At 38.3% G+C, this 22791-nt stretch overlaps 2 protein-coding genes across 2 annotated transcripts in view; one reads left to right on the plus strand and one right to left on the minus strand.

Annotated features, from left to right (window-relative positions):
- LOC126370142 (calexcitin-1-like) overlaps positions 1-22791 on the minus strand; it is a 58853-nt gene that overhangs the window by 11426 nt on the left and 24636 nt on the right. The window lies entirely within an intron of this gene.
- The window catches only part of LOC126370144 (neuropeptide CCHamide-1), a 195777-nt gene continuing 179012 nt past the window's right edge, over positions 6027-22791 (plus strand). Inside the window, exon 1 of the mRNA XM_050014898.1 lies at positions 6027-6256. The gene's annotated coding sequence lies outside the window, so the exon portion shown is untranslated. The remainder of the gene's footprint in view (positions 6257-22791) is intronic.

A 22791-nucleotide genomic window follows, 5' to 3' on the forward strand; every position in this document is an offset into this window, starting at 1 on the left:
TAGGTTTACACTGATTCTATTTTCTTAATATCAACGATGTATACGGTTGAATGCTAATCTCCATGTCCATCAGTTATTAGATTTGTCGTGTATCAGAATTTGAATTCGGAATTGAGTACTTTATTGACTATCACGCTTCGTGTGTATTCGGTAATATATTTGCCGAGAAAGCAATGTGTAACATAAATTTAAATATAGCTTTTTTACTACATATATCTACTCTAAAAAATAAGAAATACTTTTAGGAGTACCTAAACAAGATAGGCCTTAGCTGGGAGCTAATAAAATAAGCATGACTTTTAATAAGAGTTCTGCTACTATTGAGCAAATAATAATTCGTTTTATATTTAGTTTCGTTTTATTATTTTAGTTTTATTTAATTTAATTTTAGTTTTGTTTGTCTATTTTTATGCTGTAATTAATTGTTTTGTTTATGGTGTAAATATTTTTTTGTTCTAGTCATTGAGCAAATAGTTTATTTTTAGTTGTGTATCTAAGACTTTCACAGGTAAGCCACAGCAAAATAAAAATAAATAAACCGGCGCTGCTGAGCGAAAATGTAAAGTAAAATAGGAAAGAGACCATTCCTGGTTTCGTTCACCGAGTCCGAAGTTCTAGTAAATGGGGAAACCATTTATTTATAAGCCCTTTGAGTGGAAGAAGGATAAGTATAATTTTATTCAAACTGTTTATAAACGACCTGTTATTTGTTTAGCTTTAAGATAAATAGCTGGGACTGAAATTGTTAGAAAGCAGAGGATTAAAAAGGCCACATCGAAGCAATTTATCTAGAAAAGCAATATTGCTATTTGAAATTTATTTACATTGCGCACTTACTTTTATATGCGCAAATGTAAAATTGCAATATTGCTTTTTTAGATGATTTGTTTCGATGTGGCCTTTATAATAAATACCCCAGTAGTAGACAAACAATAAAAGGTACTTAAGTTATATATTTAAAAAGTGCTGATATATTTGAGCGTTCACTTTTAACGGAAAATAGAACATTCTACGTTTTTTTTAATTGTCGAACAGAACAACGAATAGTGGCTGCATTCATTTTCGCTAGGAACATTTCCATGACTATTCTAGCGAACGCTCTAGTAGATGCTTATAATATAATATAAGTAGATTCTCGTCATTGCTTATAAAGGTGTCAGACTTGACGGTCGTGTATGCTGCACGACTCTGTTTTCGATTGAGGTAGTCAGAGACATATAGTGACGTTTCACCGAGCTATTGGGTTCACTATTTATACCACGTTGACATATCATAAGTATACTTTAAGCTTACATTGGCCTCGATTTCAGCAGACAACTCCTAATTTTACTTTAAATTATACCTGACATTTTCTTATCCACCGTAAAGGAAAGGGACGGATGATTGACGGCTGTTAATTTTATGAAGAATGAGTAAATTAATGAATGGTTATTCATTCGGGCGAATCAAAAAGGTATTTCGCTGGTATGACCGTTCGACGTGTGCTGTCAACATAATTCTGTCGGGTTATTGGCCAATGTAGAATTTTTAAACGGTTGTTTTAGATTTGTGATTGACGTGTGTATTTGACGTGTGTTCCATGAATTTTATGCTTGTCGATTACCCGTCCCTTTCTTTTACGGCGGATAAAAAAATGACAGATATAACTTAAAATAAAATTAGATGGTGTTTACAGGAATTAGAACCATTATTTACTTTGACGTTGGTGTAAGTCGCTGTGGTCCTGTGGTACATTGGCTTGCTTCTCAAACAGGAAGCACCGGTTTAAACCCAGGTATCGGATTTGCACCAATGACTTTTTAATTTATCTTAAGTGCAGTTTCTACTTACACAGTTACTAATATTACAGACGGCGATACGGCTCACCTATCACGTTGGTAACAGAAAGCTCGGTGAGGATATATAAAGGGCTTATGTTAAGTTATGTATGTCACTAGCTTTTGCCCGAGGCTTTGCTCGCGTTAAATTCGGGGTAACACGGTTCCCCTTTCCTAATGTACCAAAATTAAGCTTCCTACCTTGACAACTGCGAAGTCCCATATTAAGTTTCACCCCTCTTTGAAGGGATTGGGGCAGATTAACAGAAAAAATGATGCATGATTAAATAGTCCGCATACCAATTTAGCTTTCTACCTTGAAAGTTGCGGAATACTCCATTTACACTTTCACCCCCATTTTAGGGATGTGGGGTATTAGAAAGAGACAAAATATAATCTATGTCACTCTCCATCCTTTCAACTACCTCTTCATAAAAAATCACGTCAATTCGTCGCTACTTTTTGCCGTCAAAGAGGGACAAACAAACAGACACACACACGCTTTCCCATTTATAATATTAGTAATGATGTTAGTGTTCTAAGGGTGGTATTAATAAACTAATCTCAACTTGCCCTCAAGATCATGTCAATGTGACAGTTCTCATATAAAAACAGAGACTTGAGCATGATCTTGAGGGCAGTCTCAGTTGAGATTCGTTTATTAATACCACCAAAGCTTGCAGCTAACCTGAATAAAAACTATATTAATCCTAACTACCTCACTCACAGCATGTCGTAACCACAATTTCCGATTTTACTGCCGAGAGAGACATTGCGCAAACGGAATTTTTAGACCGCAGAATAAGTTCGCTCCTAACGTTTTCTTCCTAATCAAGAATTCAGTTCACAGTGCACATTGCTGCTTCTGTCTCCAGTCCTTTGAGGCTCTCCACACATAGAGGCGGTGTATGTATGAGCGTAAAAAAATCACGCTCTTCCAAATTGTTCGTGCTGTCAGAATTTTGACGTTTGTATGGAATTATGATAACTATGCGCGCGCGCGAGCGTGTCTGTGTGTGTGTGTGTGTGTGTGTGTGTTTTATGTGAGTTTATTGACTAAATAGGAAATGTCTTTAGAAAAGGTTTAGTACGATCTAGTCTGAACCGTCGTGTGTGATGATTGATGAATGAGGAGGAAGCAAGAGAAGTGTGTCTCGATCGAAGAAAATGGAATTCTATAGGCTCTGCTTGCCCCGGTGGGAAATAGGCGTGAGTTTATGTATGTATGCGTGTATGGAACGATTGATGAATGTGGAGGAAGTACTCTTGCTAACAAACCGGAGTAAGGAGCCGCATCTATACGCGATAGTCACATACTAAAATTGTCGATTCCTTTCTCGAATAATCTCGAGGAGAACCTCCTTGACTATTCCAATAAGAAAGACAAGGACGCTGCTATGCGCCAGAAAAGGATGCCGTTAAGAGGAAAAGGGGGATTTTACTATGACATTTGAGAACTCTCTGGTCATGGAGTTTGTTTATGTGTCAGAATCCGTCACAATTAAAGCACATAATAACGGGTTCTTACCGCGTTTAAATGGGGATATGAGACTCCCGATATTTCGACACTGTTGCAAGTGTCATGATCCCCATTTAAACGCGGTAAGAACCCGTTATTATGTGCTTTAATTATGAAGAATCCGTCACAATATAAAAAGACAGGGTTTTTTTATATGCGATGAAAGGATAGTTCGAGAGGTTACGTTTAGAAGATCTCTGGCTTAGAATTATTTTTTAAGACGTTGCGTAACACATAACTTTAACATAAGCGCACGACTATAGTCCAATTGGGGTAGTCAGAGGTACATCCATCGCAAGATGAACTAAGTACACACGCCTCACCAAGTTTTCTGTTAGACCAATGTGATAGTTAGTGAGCCGTTTCGCCGTCTATAATAGTCGAGCTAACTTAGTTATTAAAAAACTGCATTTAAGATTATTAGGTTCGTACCAGTGCTGTCTTCACTTTTTTTTAGAAGATTTACAGACAAATAACATTAGTGTATAAAACTGATAGCTTAACTATGTGCTAACAAAAAATCTCCACAGGTAATTAATATTAATTGTATGTAAATTAAACAGTTCATGCTTATGCCACAAACTTAAATAATAATAAAACGAATGTACCTAATTGGTGGTTTAAACTGGTATATGTGCAATAGTGAGGAACCAACTAGTCAACAAAGTGATGCTGTGTTATATATGTCTTCTTACAGTGATGTGCTTGTACAGAATAGGTCGATGTCAATTATACCCGAAATATCATTAAATTGCTTGATGCTGCGTAACAAGAAGAAGAATATTAAGAAGTAATGTCTGAAACCTGAATACTCAAATATTTGTTCTATCTATCATACACAATAGAAATTTAAATCAATAGAATGAAAAACGAATGAACGACTTCCAATAGCGTGCAGCGAACCGCGTCATATGGACGGTACTGGCGCGTAATAGATTTTTGGTCAATTGAACACCGACATGTTCAGTTTAGTATAGATTTTAATCTATTTTATACACTGACATTCTAGAATAGAAAAGAATAGAAATAGAAATGTTTTATTGCGACCATGTGTTCGTACAAATTGTGGTGTTATAAAAATACAGAAGTAAGTATTATAGTATCAACATGGACCCGGTAAGGGCACTGCAACTGGTAGAGAGGACAACATACTTAATTATTAGTCAGTGATACAATTTGTATTTATCATACTTACTATATTTGAACAATATTTTTGCACTTATATTTTAAGTATTGTTTTATAATGTTTAACATAAACTGCCTATATACGTCCCACTGCTGGGCACAGGCCTCCCCTCAATCAACCGGAGGGGGTATGGAGCATACTCCACCACGCTGCTCCACTGCGGGTTGGTGGAGGTGTTTTTACGGCTAATAGCCGGGACCAACGGCTTATCGTGCCCTCCAAAGCACGGAATCATCTTACTTTTTCGGACAATCAGGTGATTCAAGCCTGAAAAGTCCTTACCAAACAAAGGACAGTCTCACAAAGTGATTTCGACAATGTCCCCATCGGGAATCGAACCCGGACCTCCAGATCGTGAGCCTAACACTCTAACCACTAGACCACGGAGGCTGTCAAATAAATTTTATAATGTTTATTATGATTTAATTTATAAAATATATTACGTATTATGTTAGTGACGTAGGATGTTAATGACGTCTCCTTTGAGGGATGATGTGTGTCTTATTGACAATACCAAAGGGTGCAAATCAGATTCGCCAAAAAATTCAGTTACGTCAGTTAGAGACGTCAGTGACGATATACGTCCCACTGTTGGGCACAGACCGTCCAAATCAACCAGAGGCATATGCAGCTCTGCAACACACTGCTGTGGGTTGGTCAAAGTGTATTTGGGATACCAGGCAAATCTTAAATACTTAAGTAATATACTTAGTATTTTTTTAATGTAGGTGTGTAATGAATTATATTTGATTCGATATAAAATCTACTCGTTTTAAACTTTTTTATACGGTTTATTTAGGACTCAGTTGAAATTTATTAAAAAGAAAAAACTTATTCAAAGGGTACGAAAATGTTTAGCTAAGTTCGAGCCTTTTCAAAGTTAGCAAAAAAATCATGATAAAAGTTCTCTTTAATTACATTTTCTTAAGGTTTAATTTTGACGCTTTGGATAATGTTTTTCTTTTTTATTTGGCACAAAAGAGATTCTATAGCTTTTGAAAATGATTAGCAAATCACCATTAATCAATCCATAGTGTTAAACGGAAGTCTGTCGTATGTATTTTTGGGCTAATCTCGACAACCACTGAACAGATTTGCATGCGGTTTTTATTGTTAAAATCTGCAAAAAATAAATATTTATAAGTTTAAATGAATTTAAATGGTTATCTAAACTTTCTGCCCGAAATGACAATCATTTTTTGTCCTTCAACACACTCATACTCACACATACCCTTGTTGTATATAACCACTATTAATAAGTGTGTATTTATTTAATTATAAATTTGTGTATTGCGATTGCTTCGAGTAAATAATTGAAATTCCCGCTGTTTTTGCACGCCGCTCGCTTGACCGTGACTAGCGAGTGTTGCTGGATGGCTCGCAGAGATGGCGCTAGTTACATCATTATTCCGATGAAAACTGCGTGCTGATTGGTCGAGATTGAAGCGATCTTTCGAATCGTTCGTTCGTTTCATGGCGGCTGCATCATTTTTAACTCCGTTAAATAAATAAATATTTTTTAGTGTTCTTTCACTGAAACCTACCGGATTTGTTTCAATCAACTTTATAAACATGTGCTTGTGTGTGTGAAGTGTTATCATACGAGGTGTCTCGCAATCTTCTTGGCTTTTTCGTCTCCGGATATCAAGCTGTGACTGTGTGAGGACTTTCTTTAAAACTACTATGAAAAGGAATGGAATCTTCGCCCCTGGAAGGCGGCACTTGTCGAAGCAGGTAAGTGGCTTTGTACTTGCACGGTCGTCTATATTGTTTTTCTTGAAGCAATCCACATTATCTTAAAAAAATACACTGCTCAATCCTAAACCACCTAAGATTTGGCTATTTAAACGCCCATTAACTTCGTCATACACACAAAAATAATATTGATAACCAATTATCAGGGATGTAAGGCAGTTCCGTAACCGTAACCGAAACTATCGGATATCCGAATATAAAAAAAATATCCGTAACCGTACCCGAATCCGAAATAAAAGTTTCGAATAATATAGGATAGGGGCGGAGCTTAATTGAGACACGTTATGACAAGTTGTTCTGATCGGCCGGCTGCTGCCAGTGCCGATACACAAGCCGCGCGCATTGTTTTTTTTTCTTCTTTTGTCGTCATAACCTATATAATTTTGTCATTATAAATAAAACCACTATTACCTATTTGTATTTTACTTTTTAAATTTCTTTAAAAAATAATATCCTAAACCAAGATTATCCGGAACTAACGGAAATCCGAAATAATTAATTATCCGTATCCGTAACCGTATCCGATATAATAATCATTCTTAAATCCGTATCCAATCCGTAACCGAAATTTAATATCCATAACATCCCTGCCAATTATTATATCTCTAGTTTTCAAAGTGAGTATAATCCGGTTAAATAAAATATTCTATTCAAAAGAGAATTTTCATGAAAGCCATATTTCAGTCAGTCCAATAATCCACAAATCCGGGATCGACTATCGCTATTGAATGAATCCATCCATTCCATTCGAAAATATACTAGAAATAAATGGAAATGTAGGTACCTATACGGGTTTCATTGGTTTCATATTCAATCTTTGATGTTTTAATACAAAATACTAGCTGACCGCCCGCCTAGCCCCGTCCGTGTCCGAGGTAGCCCAGTTGGTAGAGCTTGCCTTTCACTTCGAGGTCGCAGATTCGAATCCAGCACAGGCTTAAACCAATGATTGTCGAATTTGTTTTAGAATTCATCTTTGGATCATAAATGATTATCACGTGCTCAGCGGTGAAGGAAAACATCGTGAGGAACTCACATTCCCGAGAAATACATTCGGAGATATATCACCAAACCTGTATTGGGTTAGTTTTTCCTTCGCGAGTTGAAAAGTCTGACAGTCAGTCGCTTCTGTAAAAAACCGGACCTGTCAAATCTTCAGGTTAGGTAAGCGGACCCTGTGAATAACGGGATAATGCTAGGACGATGATGACTAGCTGTCTGCCCGCGACTTTATGCACGAAATTTCATGATTCTACCTTAAAATATGACAAAGTTTCATATAGAATAGAAAGCAGGTCTTGTTTAAAAAAAAAAAAAAAAATTCTTTAACAGAGATGGTACATAATAATATTTGCAGTTGTGACCTCCTAGTAAGTGTGAAACACCTGTGTCAGAAGGTCACGCTCCTCCATATCCATAAGTAGTTGTTGGTACCAAAAGCCTGAAGTTTGTTTAGTTAGGACATTGCAGGCTAAACGCCCGATTGTCGGAAAGTAAAATGATCTTTACTGATGTAAGTACTTAGTCTTTACATGAGTCATGTTCATAAGCCTTTGGTTGGTCAAGAATAACCCTGATGAGGGTTGATGAGGTTGGCCATCCAGCTCATAACCCACATGATAGAAGAAGACAAGTTAACACGGCCTAAAAACGCTTCTCTGCCAATCGCGTCGATGCGCAGTGTCGTGTAAGTTCATCATCAGCCCATTAACGTCCCCACTGCTGGGCCATGGGCCTTCCCTATGGATAGATAGGGAGGTCGGGCCTTAAACTATCACGCGGGCCCAGTGCGGATTGATGGTTATTATCGACTGCTAATGCAGCCGGGACCAAGGGCTTAACGTGCCTTCCGAAGCACGGAGGAGCTCGATATGAAAACTTTTATTTTCTGTGGTCACCCATCCTATGACCGGCCTTTGCAAAAGTTGCTTAACTTCAAAAATCGCAGACCGAGCGCGTTTATCGCTGCGCCACCGAGCTCCTCGAGTCGTGTAAGTATAGCCACTTTAACACATGAGCTGAACTGATTAAAATTTGAAACCAAGAAAATATTTTAATTATCCTTGAATCACCTTCACACAGTAACCAGATTATAATCCTTAACTTCGTCGCAAAGGTCCTTGCAAACTCGATGTAATGCCACACTAAACCGAAACTTGGGGCAGAACATTTAAGCCGTTACAACAATGGCTAAGGTCGGCGCTTACGCACACCTGTGCCGGCTTACGTCCTCAATTAACCCGGGAAGATTCGTCAACATTAACTTACGGCTTACAGGATCACGCGTGTGATAAGACCTTTTTAGAAAATTTCCCCGTTTTACTTGCGTAATTTTGTAAGCTCGCTTCGTGTCCCAGAAAATGTTTGATCAAAAGCTTTGCAGCGATTTTTGTTTTGTTTTTTTGGAAGCGGATGTTCCTGTTCTACTTTTAAAATTTAAAAGCGACTTCACTTTTTATAGGATCTAAATGTTTGTTTTTTATGAAGCAGCATACATGAACTCACACTCGTAATGCTTAACGGGGTGAGCAGAGTGACAAGTAATCAAAGACAACTTGCAGCCACTGTTGATACGATGTCGTGAGCTGGATATTATGAACCTTATGGTGATAAGGGATCAGCCTATCGCCCATAACAGTAGTACATCAAAGAAAAGTGACTTGAAACGCATAACCTAACCTAAAAACTAAGATTTTTGGGTTATAATTCTTTAGGCTCGGCGCAAATGGGCTACCATTTGCCAGATATGACCGGTTGCCACGCTTTTCTGTACATTTGAAATTCGTCGCGTACGCGTGGCGACTACGCGCTACAGCCGTGTCCGCGACTCGCCACTTGTGGTCACTGCGGGCCACACAAAACGCTTGCGTCGACTTTTGCGACATGCCCGGGACGAGAAGCAGCTGGCCACATTCCATGTTTTTTCCACCCAGTTATATAAAGAGCAAATGCGATTACGCTAGAGAGATGAGTCTGTGGAACTCAAGTGTGTTATTTTGAGAAATAATTCAGCAATTGCTAATTTTTTTTGTTTTGGTTTTTCCCCGAATGGTAAGGCGAAGGGAACTATGCCCATACAGCTGTCTTACGTATTTTTTTTCTTGATGGTTAATGAAATGATGAAAGGTGATGACGGTGAATGATGAAACCCAAGCTCCCACCCTTGGAGCAGACTCCTACTCCGAACCCCAAACGAATTAACTCAAAACTCCGCATAAACTTTCGAGTTATGAAGCGTCTTGTTGGCACGAAGCGAAAATAGATAGATAATTTTTTTTTTATTGAATATTCCGATATAATAATACCTTCGCGAATGTTTTCCGCCTAATTTAATGCGATCATTAACCACAAAATACCATTTCGTATTAATTATTTAGATTATTCAATGAAGAAAGCAACTGTCCCGTTCTCATTTCCGCCAAAAAGTCCCTGTTGAATTATTTACAATCTTACATATGTCAGAAGTAAAAAGACAGATCGAAAAACAATATCGTATAAAAAATAAAAATATTCTAAATAAAAAGATTTTATACAAAAAAGGTTGTAAAAAAAGTTGATATCAAAAGTAACCCACAAGTCAAAGATCGATTGTTTGATTTGAAGCGTAACATAAAAAAAAAATATCTTTCTTTTTCTAATGGCGCACTTAGGGAATGCAATCCCGACTCGAGATTGGAAATATCAATCCCGCGAGATCCCGTAATTTTCGGGATTTCGTCTAGTTCATAAAAAAATTAAGGTTAGGATGGCTGAAAACGATAAAAACTGCTTGTTTGTGATAGTGAGGCTAATAAAATCATTTTTTTTTTAAAGAAAACAAAATCCTTTATTCTTCAATATTATACTTATCTCGTCATATTATGTTTCGGGATTGATCTCGAAAAATTTGACGAGATCTCGAGATAGGGATTGTATTCCCTAGTCGCAGTGCATTTGAAGTTTTCTTTTGTTCCAAAATACCTCTAGTGTCCAACAAAAGAACCAAGTATTATAAACAAACGTCGAGTACCCACTTCTTCTATCGTATGGGTCGTGAGGTGAATTACCAACCTCATCAACCCTGGGTCAGGGTTACTATTGAGCCGGCAAAGGCCTCTGACATGACTCGTGTAACGACCACGTACTTACATCCGTAAGTAGTAACCGGGACCAATGGCTTAACGAAGCACGTATCGTCTTACTTTCGGACAAACCTAAACAAACTATGGATCACAAAGGGATTTTTGTGATATGTCCCCCCACCAGGATTCGAACCCGGGACCTCCGCATTTTTAACCTAACGTAGAATCACGCTTGTACATTGTTTTAAGTTTACGCGGTTATTATCATAATTACGGGTTCTTACCGCGTTTAAAGCAGGGATATGAGACTCCCGATATTTCGACACGGTTGCAAGTGATGATCACGGGATCGGGTCGTGATCGGGTGTCATGATCATGATCATGATATCGGGAGTCTCATATCCCTGCTTTAAACGCGATAAGAACCCGTTGTTATGTGTTTTAATTATCACGCCTACATCCCCAACGTAGTGGGCAGAGTATATCGCCAGGTATGGCTACCCACGTAACACTGATACCTACATACATAAACAGCCTATATACGTCTCACTACTGGGCACAGGCCTCCTCTCAATAAACCGGAGGGGGTATGGAGCATACTCCACCACGCTGCTCCACTGCGGGTCGGTGGAGACGTAACACTGATAACAAAGTAAGCAAAGTAATATCATTTTGTACTATTCTAATTACGTCCACGATAGGCCCGATTCAAAGATGTTCTAATTTAATGTAGGTATTATGCTTTCCTACGTTTTCAATGTAATAGAAAGGGACAAAATACCGATCGATAATCTTGTTAGTTTCTTTGTCGAAGTCGAAGGTAAAATTACCTACCTACTTGATTGAAGAAAATTACACACCAAACTTGCCGTCATAATAGTTGTCGATTTTACAATCAGTTTGAAGATAACAGTGGGTTTTAAGTTTACTGTACATTAACGTAACAATAACTGACGGCTATATCCCAATTGGGGTAGTCAGAGGTACATCCATAGTAAGATGAATTAAGTATTCACTAAAATCATTTTGTGATCCCTAGTTTGGTTAGGACAGTTAGGACGAAAGTAAGATGATCCGTGCTTAGGAACGCACGTTAAGTCGTTGGTCTCGGTTACTACTTACTGATGTAAGTATGTAGTCGTTACACGAGTCATGTCAGGGGCCTTTGGCGGCTCAATAGCCCTAATACCCGGGTTGATGAGGTTGGTACTCCACCTTTCAACCCACACGAGAGAAGAAGAAAAGGGTCAGAGTAACTATACTAGTATATTCATTCAATTCATAATTTAAATATACTTTATTGCATATTCATAATTCAATTCATAATTTAAATATACTATATAAAACAAAATTTGTTACAAAAGAGAATTAACTTGGTACATGGCAAATGGGGCCCTTCTCGATTTAAGCGATTTCTTCCAGACAATCATAAGGTGAGCAAATATGTAAAAGTTTAAATATCAATCAATCGCATTAAATACACAATAAAGTTAATTAATTAAATGTATATTTTATTGTCTCTATGATTCCAAATAACCTAATCTGATTGATTGTAGAAAACGTTCAGTCATATTTTTTTACGTTTCATTTAACATATAATATAAACGTCTAAAACAAGGAAAGAGCCGATTCTATTTGCCACAAATTCTCGCTCAATATTCTCTATTAGCCGGCAAGTTACGGGTTAAAGTTAAGATAGTAGTAACACCGTAATCTAATATAGTCAGTGTTGGGTTAAGTCAATTGTTGTGGATCGTAACCCTTGGTACGGCCGACCGCATTTTCGACTTTGGCGTTTCACGTATGTTAGTAATTTGAACTGAATTACGAGTAGCGTAATTCGTACAAGGTTCGAATGATTAAATAATCTATCTGAGACAAGAATTTGATGAAGGATTTGATCCAAGACGAAGTCTTCTTCTTATCGTGTCGATTGCAAACTAAAAACGTATGGCGCCATCTGCAGCGCTCATCAGATCCTCCTGCGTGCAGGTGTTCGGGCACGCAGGACACGATCTAAGATGTTGCATCGTTTGGGGAACAGTGCCGCACTTGCACTTTAAGTCCGAGCCATCCGAGAAACCCCACCTGAACCTGTCCTTACTTCGGCCCACCTGATTCCGAAGTCTATTTAGAGACTTCCAGGTACCTAAGCCAAGGCAAATCAAGACCTGGCGGAGGTCTATCGGACGGCGAAACAAAAGGGTTTGGGATGTACCCGTTCTTGCCGACGAAATAGGCCTAATACATTCTAGCTGTCAAATAAATCCCACCAAGACCTAATATCACTATATCTTCCTAGAATTTACCGACCTAAAATTGCCTTAATATTTCACAGAACAACGGTAACTGTTTATCCCGTTACCTGGTAATTATAACCTTCATTACTGGTGGAGTACCGGCAAATTGTATTACGGTTTCGCCTACATGATTGCGCGTAAGCAAACATTTTGGTAGAATCTCTACCACCGGCCATGATGCGTCGGCTTAATTTATAGTCCACATATTGTTTGCTTCGTTATCCAACTATGTTTAACTAAACGGGGTGTTAGTGATACCGAACAGAATACTGAGGGGGATGTTTCAGCTCAGTTAATATGAAGCGGAATTTTCCATCGCAGTATTCATAAAACAAAACACAAACAAAACAAATAAAAGAGAAGTAGTGTCTTATCGGGAGGTGAAGGTTTTGGCGGGAAGAAGAGAGGAATGGCGGGAAGAGAGAGAGAGATATTCATGATTTTTTGTTCTATTTTAAATTAAATATTCCACTTGATATTAACTCAGAATCATGAGCTGAATCATTCTCGTCAGTACTCGTTACCACTGTCGGGCACAGGCCTCCCCTTAATCAACCGGAGGGGGTATGGAGCATACTCCGCCACGCTGCTCCACTGCGGGTTGGTGGAGGAGTATTACGGCTAATAGCCGGGACCAACGGCTGAACATGCCCTCCGAAGCACGGAATCATCGTACTTTTTGGGACTATCAGGTGATTCAAGCCTGCAATGTCCTTACCAAACAAAGGACATTCTCACAGTGATTTCGACAATGTTCCCATCGGGAATCGAACCCGGACCTCCAAATCGTGAACCCAATGCTCTAACCACTAGATGACAGAGTCGTTACACAAACAGCCAAGTTTTGAGCCGATACTATTTAGTGTGCCATCGACACGATAAGAAGAACATAAGCAAGTTGCAAACTATAGGTATTGAAAAACGATGCGGGTAATAGCTTTCAAGAAAACATACATACATAAACTCACGCCCGTTATCCCTAATGGGGTGAGCAGAGCCACAAGTAATCAAAGACAACTTGCAGCCACTGTTGATACGATGTCGTAAGCTGGATATGATGAACCGTATGGTGATAAGGGATCAGCCTATCGCCCATAACATTAGTCCATCATGTTAGAGGACACAATCCCTCAAGAAAAATCAAGAAAAATCAGCCAAAAAAGCAGTGGAAGGAAAGCAGCTTTATGAGGAATAATGAAGGAGTAAAAATTGTAACGGTTTATTAACGGTACGTGTACAGTGCGTGACTACACTGATCAACACTCCATCATCGACTTGATATGCCGGGTACTTAAGCAATTATCTACACGCTACAACACTTAAGGAATAAACAAATATAATTAAAACGTAGTCTGTACTGAGAAATCGAAAGAAATGGGCCTTTAAAACGTCGCTTCTTCTATCGTGTGGGTTGTGAGGTGAATTACCAACCTCATCAACCCTGGTGTCAGGGTTATTATTGTTCCGCCAAAGGCCTCTGACATGGCTCATGTAACGACTACTTACATCAGTAAGTAGTAACCGGGACCAACGACTCAACGTGCCTTCCGAAGCACGGATGATCTTAGTTTTTGGACAATCAGGTGATCAGCAGATGTCCTAACCAAACTACACAGTGATTTTTGTGATTTGTCCCCACCGGGATACGAACCCTGGACCTCCGGATCTTGAGCCCAACGCTCAACCACTGGACCACGGAGGTCGTTAACGCAAAACGCCGCTGAAAATTGTATACGAAATATTATAATTACCTTGCGTTCTACGCATTGCTCCGCATCTAAGCTAGAGTGGCTGCGAATGAAAACTAAATAATTAAAATTGAGTAAACGCGATCAAGGTAACGATCATGAGTCTAACACAAAAACTCAAAAATATAATATATCTTCCTTATCTATTTATTCCTTAATATATTTCTCTTAGTCGTCTTATCCGCCTAAACGTACTAAGCGTACTTATAAAAAATGCAGCTGCAAGAAAAACCTCCGCACAAGGTCCTAGACGTTTCTCTATGAAAAAACCTATTTGTTTTTAATACAATTTCAGATATTCAAATATTTATAACGAAAATCACAAAACAATCTGTATTATACAATTATAAATTAACAATTCAAGACCTTACGTGTCTAATCGTCAAACAATCCCCCCGAGTTATTTCAGGCGCAAAGGATTTCAGATCAGATTCAAACCATCATGTGAAGTGTTTTGTTTTATTATTTTCAGTTCCATACTTTTGCGACGGAAAATTCCACTGGATATTAATTCAGATTCGTGATTGGAATCATCCTCTAAAGTTTTCGTTAAGATGTCACAAACGCTCTGTAAGTAAATACACTGTTTACAAACTCGTGTAAAAGATATCAAAGCGTGCTCATTGAATGCTATGAATGCCTCAATTTGCCGACGAGTGTGTAGATAACAAATTTTGCATGACAAAGCGATTGAGATGTGATCCGAATGAAATATTATCCCGTAAACCCAATTGTGGATTCAATTCCGTGAAATTGTTAATTTTGCGATGCGAGAATTTATCCGCCCTAGCGTTAGGTTATCCCGTTTTCGCGGGGTCCGCTTACCTAAGCTGAAGATTTGACAGGTCTGATTTTATACGTTCAGCATGAATCATAAATTTAAATTAAAAAATCATCGAATTAGTGCATAAAAATAAATGTTTATATGACTCCAAAGAAAAATATCACAGAGACTCAACGTTGCGGGAGAAAGAAATATAAACATACTTACATGAACAGTCTATATACGTCCCACTGCTGGGCACAGGCCTAACCTCAGTCAACTGGAGGAGGAATGGAACATTGCGGTTTGATGGAGCCGTTTTACGGCTAATAGCCGGGAGCAACAGCTTAACGTGCCCTCCTAAGCACGAAATGATCTTACTTTTTCGGACAATCAGGTGATTCAAGCCGGTAATGTCATTACCAGACAAAGGATAGTCTCTTAAAGTGATTTCGAATATGTTCCCATCGGCAATCAAATCCGGACGCTCTAGAGCCCAACGCTATAATCACTTGACCACCGAGGCTGTTATTGTGTGGAAGAATATTGCACTCAGAATTCATTATGACAACTGGGGGGTTAAAATGGCCACATCGAAACAATTCATCTAAGAGCGCAATATAGCTATTTGACATTTGTTTGTATTGCGCACTTACTTTTATATGCGCAAATGTCAAATTGCAATATTGCTTTCTTAGATGAATTGCTTCGATGTGGCCACTTTAACCCCCCGAACGCGATCGCTACACGGATCTGTGTTTATAGTTGCGTCGTGGTGCTTCTAAGCCTGCTATTAATGCTTTTGGTTTGCCGAAGCCTTCAATTCACAAAATAATTCGCCAGTATTAAGTAATATTATACAGCCTTTTTGTAGCATACAAATAATATTGGGCAACGTTCCAAACTTAATTTCGTTAATTGCGATACATGACAATTTAATTTTACTGTTCATATTTTGCGATCCAATAAATCGCGATAAGCGAATTGAAAATACTCGAGGGACTTTTAAATGCTATTATTAATGATTTTATACAATGATAATTATTATAGCTGCATGTTGTATGTTTATTATATTGAATCAGCTGTTTGATTTTTTGATTTGATATGCAGTTCACTCGTATTAAACTTTTAATTATATTTTTTACCGTAACGTACTATTTTTATATTATAATGGCTCAACCCCTTTTACATAGCATTGCATTATACTTGATAGCGGTTCGAAACGCGGTGCAAATCGACTAAGACCTCTTTTGGATGCATATAACCCGGGTGCTTTCAAGGCCAGAGTGAACAGGCACCTTCTGGGCGAGCTCGCTCCATCTTAGGCCTCGTCAATGCCTTCGGGTAAGTCTGGGGCCAAGAGCAAACCCATAAAAAAACAAAAAAGATCGTTTCAATGAAGATAGCATTTACCAAAATTTTCCTCCTCCCACCAACCTCTTAATCGAACCTCTTGTGGTCCGAAACGACTAAATACCCATTTTTACAACGTGCACTTTCTGATTTTATTTTTTTGAAGTATAAATAAATATAAATAAAAAAAGTTAGGTATAATAAAGAATATCAAGTTTTATCGCGAGATCGTGACTTCTGGTGCTTATACAGGTATTTTACGAGACATAATGTGCACCTTCGCAGAACCAATTCCGATTATCATTTTTATATCTTGATTTATGTTTTATATTGTATGGAAGTGAAACTTAGAGAATATAAGGAAATAAATTATTTCTTAGGAATAGGCCAGAAATAATGTTAAGATAGGCAGTCGGTAGTTGAGTTTGAGCAGCTCGGTGGCGCAGCGGTAAACGCGCTCGGTCTGCGATTGTTGAAGTTAATCAACTTTCGCAAAGGCCGGTCATAGGTTAAGCGAGCATAAAAAAAAAGATTTCATCTTGAGCTCCTCCGTACTTCGGAAGGCACGTTAAGCCGTTGGTCCCGGCTGCATTAGCAGTCGTTAATAACCATTAATCCGCACTGCGCCCGCGTGATGGTTTAAGGCCCGATCTCCCTATCCATCCATAGGAAATGCCCGTGCCCCAGCAGTGGGGAAGTTAATGGGCTGATAATGATGAATGTTAAGATAGGCAGTAGTTGGATAATAGGCAATATATGTGGTTGAAAACACTGATGACAAAAGAGACTCACTGTGGTCCTCTGATAAACCGGCTTGCTTCTCAAACGGAGAGCGGCGGTTCGAACCCCGGTACAGGAATTGCACCAATCAGTTATTAATTCACCTTAAGGACAGTTTTTACCAACACAGTTAGCTCGACCATTATAGACGGCGATATGGCTCACCACTTATCACGCTGGTCTAACATAAAGCTCGGTGACGCCTGGGTTAGTTCAGGGACTTCTGCCGTATAGCTATTCCGTTGAATCCAAGAATCTGCCCTATCCACTAATCTGTCGAATTCGGAATCTACCGAATCCAGAATCTGTCCTGTCCCGCATAAGGACATCTGACAACCACGTTGGGATTTAATTGTGATCTTATGTTATGGCAAAATACCGCACGGAAGGTCACGAAGAAGATGGACGTTCATCAATTAATCGATTAGGTGAAGGATTCGTCAGATTCGGTTGCCAGGAACGAGTTGGTTGCGCAACCAGGTGTCTTACAATACTTACAATGGACACTATTGTGTCCATAATGAGATAGTTCGGAACCCTTCACAACTTTTAAGGTAATGGAAAGAAATATTGAGGTAGACACCTGCTACGGCGTAGCAGGACCTTCCAGCCGTAGCACCGTAGGCAATAAACTTGGGTGATTTATGAAGGTTGGGGAAACAAGTGCCTTTTTATATTTCTCGACCATAAATTGCATTCATTTGTTTAAGTAGTTTTTATAGTTACTAAAGCGGAATGAATAGTTTTATTGGAATACTATTTAAGTAGTTTTTTAGCTATTTCTGTGCTGGAATGGGAATAAAAAAAATATTATCACGTGAGGAATCCTACATTCCCGAGAAATGCATTTTCGGACGTATATCACCTAACGGTTTTTCCTTCGCGGGTTGGACGGTCAGACAGGCAGTCGCTTCTGTAAAAAACTGGACCTGTCAAATCATATGTGAAAAACGGAATAACGCTAGGAAGTGGCAGTAAAGAAATGCTGGGAAATATTTACTGTACCTCTTAAAACGTAACCTGATTAGAATACGGACAAAGACATGGTAATAATAAGACACAATAATGGTACTTCGCCTAGCGGCGCAAAAGAAAGACATGTGTCTTTCGCTTTTCACGGTATATTGCTTAAGGCCTGTGCTCACTACGCCGTATCATACTAGGACTGTGCTAGGACCGTGTCAGGCACGGACCGGCGCGTGCCGGACGCTACTATCCCCACTGCAACGGAGCAACCCCGTTCTATCCCCGTATGTACCGGGTATCATGGCCAGTTCGTGCATGGTACGCTACTTTGTTAGTCGGTGACGGAACTGTCTAGGGCGTTGCGCCATATAAATTCATACAAAGAATATTTATTTTGCCTGTGCCGGGACGGATACGGTCCTGGTATGATACGGTGTAGTGGGAACAGACCTTTAGTATGAAAGAGACGAGATATGCCAGTCTATTACGCCCTGAGCCGAGGTTCGCGCCCAACTGGGCACCCTCAGGCCTGTTGTCTTAAACGTTGTACCGGGTGAGAGCCTTCAGCGCTCCCCATTTGTCCGGCCAAGTAGTTAATGCCATCTGCGGCAAATCTACAATAAGTCACGTCAAAAAAAAAAAAAAAGCCAGTCTATTAGAAGTAAAGAGACAATGTATTTAATAGCTTCCACACGTACTAAAGTCGTAACTACGTTTTAAAGGCATTGAAACATATCACTCACCAATTTACAACTTCAAGACGTGTAGAGCGGTTAACGTCCTAAAATGAACATGAACACAACCTGCAGTTACTGTTAATGCGAAGTCCTAAGATAAATATTAAGGTGGATAAATATTTGAGTATTGGCTCATGATCCGGAGGTTCTGGGTTCGAATCACGGTGCGGGCGTATAACAAATAATCAAGTTTGTGCTCTCTATTTTCGTCAGGACATTACAGACTCATCATCCAACTGACCGAAAGTGATATGATCCGTGCTACGGAAGGCACTTTTAACCCGTCGGTCCCGGCTATTACTTAGTTATGTAACTAGTTGTTACATCAGAAAAGAAGTCGGCTCGTGTCATAAGAGCCAAGTCAGGAGCCTTTGGCGGCTCAATAATAACCCTGAAAATGGATACAAAGCCACTGTCGGGTTTAACGACATGACCGGGAAGATTAGCAACTGAATGCGTTTTATATTTATTTATTCGCTCCGAGTCAAGGTTAGCTTGAATAGTTTGTTAGGTATTCAGTTTTATAAAAGTATCATTTTAAATATACACGAATATACGATATTTACCTGTGTTAAACAGAATGTTGGTGTTTTTCTAGAATTGAATATTTACTTACATAAGAAATACGTAATTTACGGTTTTTTCGCGAAGTTTATTAATGTGCTTTGTATTTTTCTCATGTTTAAAAAAGAAAGCAAAACTACGTTTTAGATGATTCTGGTTATTTTTTCTGTCGTATTTTTCTTTTAAAGATGTTACGAAAGTAAAAAAGGTTTTGTATTAATTAACTGAATACTCCTTACTTATGCATGTCGAGTTCTCAAGGACTTCTTCAAAAGAGTACTTAAGAATATTTCGGTGAGACTCTGAAAAAACGCTGTTTTCAAGTTGCGTTGGTATGGCGGGTATTGAGGTCAGGGATGCTCATATATAATGTTTAAAGTTGTGATCAACCAATGAAACATTATTTATTTAGTTAGCCTGGATTATCTCACTCCTGGGCAAAGGCCTCCCCTATGAGCTTCTATTCTCATCAGTCGAGTTGTGTACTCAAACTTACTTGAACTGTTTTCTCCTAGAGGTATATCAGGTATGCGATGTTGCAGATACCCGTTTGCAAGTTTGAATTGTACAACGCATAATAGGTTATTGTAAGTTATATCGGTGTGTGTGTGTGTGTGTGTGTGTGACGAGATGTGCTCACGCTGCGTACCTACACTCAACTAATTGTTGATCTTGGATAATAATACTTCTTTATACGTCACGCCAGTGATGATGGCTAGTCCACGTTCAAATGGCCCTCCATTTTGGTGAACTGGACAGTAAATTGTATTAGGTTAAGGTTGTTATTTTTTATTGAATAAAAAAAAATTCTCCCCCAATGCTTCATCCCCCCCCCCCCCTTAATGAAACATAAATTATAATAAATACTGAATACTTCAATGGTTTGTTTACCGTATTCAATTCGAGTAAATAAACGTATGAATTCAGAGTCGTAATTAATTTGTTTGACTTAATTAATTAATTTATTATCGTTTTTTAAAATAAAAATAACACGAATATTTTCAACAAACAACAATATTTTTCGAAAAACAACAAATTCAGGAGCGGAATATTTTTTGAGGCAAGTTCGCTTAATCGTATAATAGTGGGTGCAAAAACATATGTACGAGACATTCAAAATGAACATACATATATACATAAACTCACACGCGCCAACCCTAAAGGAGTGAGCAAAGCCACAAGTAATCAGAGACAACTTGCAGCTTCATACGAAATCCTATGATGGGTATGATGAACCTTATGGTGACAGGGCATCAGCCTATAGCCCATAATAATTGTCTGTCATGTTAGAAAGGACACAATCCCTCTGTCGGATGTTACGACATGAACATATTCTGTTTTTGATTCACTTCCATTCTAGCTGTAGAAGGTTCAAATCGTATTATCAGGTTTTGAATACTTCTGTAGGTATACAAAACCTACAGAAGATTGTGTATGGTCAATAATAATTGTCCATACACATACTTATTTTACTTCGTTCGCGTTAAAAAATATTATTAAAACTATAAAAGTTGCAAACTGACACCTTAAGGGGTTCATCACCATCTTCCTAGTATTATCCCGTTTTTCACAGGGTCCGCTAACCTAACATGAAGATTTGACAGATCCGGATTTTTAGAAAATCGACTGCCTGTCTGACCTTCCCAACTGACCAACTCGCGAAGGGAAAACCAGACACATATCTCCGAAAATGCAATTCTCAGGTATGTGGGTTTCCTCGCGACACCTCTACCACCTTCACCACTATTAAGGGGTTGAATTTTGCAAAATCTCTGCGCACCTACGTTCTAAAAAGAACCCCCATGCAAAATTTGAGACTCTTAGCACTTGTGCTTTCTAAGGTTTCCCGATGAGTGAGTGAGTCAGTCAGTAAATGAGTGACCTTTCGCTTTTATACAATATGACTAGGTTTTTCCCGCGGCTTCGCTCACGTTAAATTCGGGGTAACACGGTTCCCTTTTCCTAATGTACCAATTTTTAGCTTCTCATCTTGAAAATTGCGAAGAGTCCCATATAAAATTTCACCCCATCCATGAAGGGGTTGCAGACTTTCAAGACAGAATTTCCAAAAAAAAAAATGATGCCCAACTTTTTTTACTCACAAAAAGTCCGAATACCATTTTTTTACTTTCTACGTTGAAAATTGCGAAATACTCCGTTTTAGGAAAGATGGGGGTTAGAAAGAGACAAAAGTAGCGTATGTCACTCTACATCCCTTCAAATATCACCACCTAAAAATTATGTCAATTCGTCGCTCCGATTTGCCGTGAAAAACGGACTAAACAAACAGACACATACACTTTCGCATTCATAATATTAATATTATACATTAGAAGCCCACGTAGGTAAATAGTCAAACCCCCATTAACTTGTAAAAGGAAATCTACAACGCACACGGAAGCTAAAAATATTGATTATTCTTTTGTAACTTTCGTATTCAAGGTAATGGAATACACGCTTTCTATTTATCTTTTTTATTTCCTTCCAGATTTGACTAGACGGCTTTTGAGCTTAGGGACGCACGCTGTTTCATCAGGTATAGATACTGTAAGTAGTAAATGTAAAGATAAGTATTTTGCAAAAGGTCTTTTTTATTTTTATTGATATTACAAAAATAGGTTTACTAAAATATAGTAGAATAGAAATATGATTTATATACCGGGGCTGGCTTTGTTTCTGATATATTCAAAGCCGTTGAAATAGGCTTTAAAAAAATCAACTTATGATTTAAAATTAATCTAGGAATGCGGAATGCCCCCGACGGATATTCCTCGGTTATGTATTATGGTAAAATTCTTATCGCTACATTTAAGTATATCTTCGAGAAACAGACACGTTAGGAAAAAACTGTAAATAAACATCCATATTCATTGTTTAGGTACTTAAGTATATCTATTACCGATTTCTCGAGATATCAACTCTGTTTTAGAAAGTATTTTTAAATCTATTATAATATTTCGTTACATAATAATTGGGTTAAGTCGGGGGTTTTGAGTTATTTTATTCATATTCGATGGGAGTTTTACCGTAGTGGGTTTTTTTCGAAATTTTTAATTTTTTATACCTAATATAGCACAATAAAACTAAGTTGTCAACTATTTAAACTGCATTTTAATCTTCATAAAATAGCATTTTAACAAAATCGTTGTGAGTTTTTAATTTTTCACACTGTATTTTTTATTCAAATGCAGTACTTACTGTCAATCACTTTTCTTTATAAAGTAAATAAAATAAAATGAAAA

The sequence above is a fragment of the Pectinophora gossypiella genome, chromosome 10, assembly GCF_024362695.1.
Source record: "Pectinophora gossypiella chromosome 10, ilPecGoss1.1, whole genome shotgun sequence".
NCBI lineage: Eukaryota > Metazoa > Arthropoda > Insecta > Lepidoptera > Gelechiidae > Pectinophora > Pectinophora gossypiella.